We start from the raw sequence: 5,179 nt of genomic DNA on the forward strand, positions 1-5,179 counted from the left end.
AATAAAAAATAAAAATAAAATAAAAAAATAAAAAATTTAAAAAAAATAAAAAAAGAGAAATATGTTATGCTCCTAGACAAAGATATCTATCCCTTAATTTGCAATTGTAACTAAAATTCCAACGGGACATTTTTAGAAGTTGAAAAAATGTATTTCCATCTGGAGAAAAAAACAGAGTAGCCAGAATACTTCAAAAAGGAAGAATAATAACATGAGATTTACTCTGCCACATGTTAATACGTATTATAAAGCCATAATAATTACAATAATATTGAACTACTGAAGAAAGATTGACAAATAAATATTTCAGAACAGATAGCCCTGAAAGAAAACTCAATATTCCAATAAATGAAGCGTCACTAATGGGGAAGACATGGATTATTCCATAACTGGCACTAGGAAAACTGGCCAACCATTTGGGGAAAAAAAGTCAGATTAAATGTTCACTTCATGCAGTCTCCTGAAATACATTCCAGATAAAGAGATAAATGTGAAAAACTGAACTATAAAAGAACTAAAAAAAAAAAAATCTAAATGGACAGCTAATTGATTTTTGGATGGAAAAGAACCACAAAACAATGGAAGAACTCACAGATTTATCTGAAATAATTATTTAAAACATCTGTATACCAAAAATTATTACAATATCAAATAAGAAGTTGTGAAGTAGGAAGATATTTGTCATGACTATCGTAAAGTGGAGGAGTTAGTATTTACATCCAGGTCCTTAACAACCCTTCTGAAAGAAGAAATCCCAAAACATTTTGGGCAACAACAGCATCATTGAGTTTAAATTCAGAGAACCACTCTGAGAGGAGAGTTCAGTTGGAAAATCACTAACTTACTGAAGTTTTAGAATATTAGGTTTTTATTGTATGTTTTGTTTCTTCTCACCTCATTTCCTGTGTTCAAGGTAACATTTGGAAATGCTATTTTCTCCACTTTATTTTTCAAAAGTTTCCTAGAATATTATACTTCCTTATATCCTTTGGAAGAGGTTCAATTGATCTCATGACAAACCCAGGGGTAGATACTCTTACTATTCCCATTTTCCAGATTAGGAAGCATGTATTTTTGTGGCTTTAAGCATAAATAGGTGGCAAATTGAAAAAATTGACATAAACAAGTCATTCAAAATAAAGTCATTAAAGGATAATCCAAGCTAAGTGAACACTATTTAGAGAAAGAGAGACAGCTGTTAAAAGCACCTGGCAATCCTCAAAAGACATGTGCTCAGCCAGGATCCCTACACCCACCCTTATCCTTAGTTGTGACAGACCACGCCTAAGGGATATAGCCTAGCTTTCGCCTCGGGCCAGAGAGAGATGAGCCTGTGAAGAAGTACACCGGTATCAAGAGGGAAACACCGTCTGATCCCTGCACTTGTACTAGCACTTACTGGGGGCTTAAAACTGAAACTGTTCTAATCATGTTCTGACTTCATAATATGTATGAATCATCTCACGTAACCATCACCAAACAACCCCAGGATTTAAGTACATTTATGTTCCCCATTTTCCACTTTATGAAACTGAAGTTCCACAGAAAAGTTACATAGCTTGCTGAAGTTCACACGGCTAGCAAATGGTACAAGTTGTATTTGAAACAGGCAGGTAACTGGGGCTGGAGCGGAAGCTCCTTGGCTACGTGAAGCCAGTAGCTTATGTGCAAAGCCCTTTCATACACAAGAGCTCATCTGACTTTCACAACTTCTTCATGTTGAGGTCAGGAAATATTCTCCCCAATTTACACTAAGACAACGGGAAGCTAGAAATGGGTTATTGGAATTAATCACCTTTTTAAAAAAATGTCTGAAAGAGACAGGCAGCAGGGCATGGATAGACGTGCGATAGGGAATGACTGGACAGAAAACAAGGCTTAAAAAGCTTGAATCGCAGAAAAAAAAAAGTGCCTTAAACTTTATATAGATTAAACACAAGCTGCATGAAAGGGAAGGGAGCTGGGGAACAGGCAGGGGAAGGTTATCTTGAGCAGAGCAAGAATGAAAAGCATACCAGTTCATGAGCCAGCAAGGGGTATAATGATACTAGATAATAAACATTGAGAGAAATCACACCCATAGCATTTCCATTATTTAGAAGCTATCTACCTCCTGAAATACTAACTCCTAGTCCACGTCACTGTTTATCTAAGAATCATGCTGTTAATTTATGTCTGTTTATTTACATGACCTTTGTTAGTTTAGATAACAAGACCGGAAATTGTGTACAAACCACTAAGATGAAGTTCCCACTGAACAATAGGATTTTCACCTAGCTTTTAAATACAATCATGGTAATAAAGTTTGTACAAATACTTTTAAAATTTGTTCACATAGAACTAAAACAACATCCGTTAACCTCTGAACTTGTTGCTTGTTTTATCGATCACATTATTTTTTTATTCTGAAATACTGTGAGTACAAAGGAACTTCACAAGAAACATGCATGTTCTGAGAAACTTACTTTTATAAAATGATTCATGCTAAATGCATTAGCACTCCATCTGTTTAAAAGTAGGAAAATAAAGAATCCTTTTGCTATGACTTATTACCTACTCATTTATCTGATTTTGTTTAAGTCCAGTTTGATGGGTATCAGAACAGATGCATATATATTCTATACTTAGTTCACAATGTTTAGTTCTTTGGAATTTAAAATCAATATGCATCATCAACTGTAAGGGAAATTATTTTATCTACAGTAAGTTATAGCATTCTCCTCAAGTTTTATGAAATGTTACTTAGTAGCATAGGATTTATCATAAGAACATTGTTTTTGTAGTATTCATATTCAATTCAACGTTTTCTAAATAAGTGTCTATATAAATCCTTTCTCAAAAGTGAACAAATTCCCTGTAATCAGCCCTTCTTGACCTTCCTTGTACATATTCTTTCCTTCTATAATTCCGTTCCGTCAAAATCCTTCAGTGACCTGTAGCAAACAAACAGGTTTTCAGTATTTGATCTCAAATAGTTTTTTTAAAAAATCGGAGGATTGTTCAGACTGAAATATTTTGGCTATGCCTCCAGGGTAAAAAGTAAAAGGCACTCTTAATCCATGGTTATAACAACATTGTTCTAATTTTTTTTTTAATTGCCAGTGTTGGCATGAATGAAATATAGGATGACTCATCCAATGAGAATTTGAATGCTGGTGTAAAACCATAGAGAAAATTCAGGTGAGTTGAAGGAGAACGAGATCAGGGACTTGCGAAGAAAATGCAGTCAGAAAACGAAAAGAGAGTCTCTATGAATGCAGGAAAACAAACTGCAATGCTAAAACTACATTTTAGAGTTCAAACAGGTTTGAACTCTAATAGTTAAATCCTGCTAAAGGCTACTGACATATGACACCAGGATGGCGGAAAAGCCGAAGGGTGAAAAGTTTCTAAGCTGACTATTAAATAGATGTAACTCACTGACGAGCGTGCCCATGTGGGATTTTAATTACTCAGACATCTGTTTGGCGAAGTGTACTACTAAATAGGGATCAAATACAGAGATCAAATTACGTGGGGCAGGGAGTGGAGATGACATTCATGAGTCAGAAAGGAGAGCTATCAGCCAGGGGAAAATCAATCCCGGCTTTACATCTCACCAACAGAGAAGCAATTATTTTAGATGTGGGGCTGGTTAGCATCCTAGGTCATGAATTTAATTAAATAACCCTCGAGTGGCAGAAAACAGAACAAACCACTGTATTTAACTGTCAGTAAGACATGCTGCCAATGAACGGTCCAAATTCCTCCTTTTCTCCTTCCCTCCTCCCACATAGATTTGTTGTAGTTTTTCTTAAATTCACAACTCTCTTCCCTTTCCTAATGTAGCCTTCTCAGTGGTATCCAATAAATTCATTTACATGCATGGCTTGAATCAGAGGCAGGGTTTGTCTCCAAAATTCCCACAGTGGGATACTTGGGAAGGGGCAGAAGGGGAGAAAGGCACGAATTAAATCACCATTTGAATTCCTTCCTTAGGTTCAATAAAAAGGCTAATAATTCACAGAAATATCCTGGAATCAAAGAGAAGACCCTGTGGCCTCGTTGGACATTAGCTGGTGCCTTAGAAGATAGCAGAGGCAGGAGACACAAAAGAGTTCAAGTGGTTGGAACAAGAACTGTAGAAGTCATACCTAAGCACAGGAGAGGGGAAAGAGAGCATTCAATTGCTTTTGAAATGAATATTTAAAAACCAGCCTCACTCAGGGTGGCCCCTTGCAGTCTTCTGCTGAGTCAACTCTCTGCTTGGCAGCCTCTTGTCCATAGCTGACTCAGGGCAGAAAGGTGATTGGCTGCCTTAAGAGCCTTCCCCTGACCTCTCCACTCAGCTCTCCCTCCACCCCACCATTCTTCCAGAGCCCAGCTCAGATTCACTGGTTTCCTCCAAAATGCCTTTCTTCCATTTGCAGATAACAAAAAACAGTTGGAAAGAATATAGGTAAAAGTGTAAATTTACTGGAAGGAAGAGTCTTACAAGGAAGAGTTGAACAACTTAACCTCCCTCAGGGAGAGGTGGCCCGGGCAGTTCCCAGGACCTCAGAGGCTGAAATCTGCAAGTTCCTCCAAAGGGTTGGCTGCCATTAATGATGTAGCTACCAACTCCCAACCACTGTCTGTCTGCAAATCTAAAGTTCCCCGGGAGAATCTGATTGGCACATGTACACTTGCACTCACATACACACACACACACATGCACAAGCTGTTAAATAAACTCAGAAAATCATCCTACAACGTGGTTCATTCCTTCTAAACTGGTCTTTTTGCTACCATTTTAAAGTTCTAAGAAGAACTACTTCAGACACCGTTAACCTGAGTTAAGCGGGTGTGGAGGATGGTAGAGCCAGATTCCCACGCCCAGTGAAAACAAAGTGGCAGCGGTCCTGACAGAGTAGATCTTGAAAACAGCCTTTTCTTACTTGGGCAAGCTACACTTTTAAAGTGTCTTGGCGAAATTCCCCTCAAGGGTTGCCAGTAACTAGGATGGCTTGTGGAACTTTGAAGCCTCATTCATTTATTCAATAATTATTTCTTGATCTCCTGCTGCACACTAAGCAACTATGCTAAGTGTTGTGCTGGATACAAAGATGAATCAAACATCGTTCCCATCCTCATGGTGCATAAACATAGACCTGCATCTCTTGTGTGAGCAACACTCAAGGGCTTCCAATAATAATTTTTC

Source organism: Colobus angolensis, unplaced genomic scaffold, assembly GCF_000951035.1.
Source record: "Colobus angolensis palliatus isolate OR3802 unplaced genomic scaffold, Cang.pa_1.0 Scaffold63, whole genome shotgun sequence".
NCBI lineage: Eukaryota > Metazoa > Chordata > Mammalia > Primates > Cercopithecidae > Colobus > Colobus angolensis.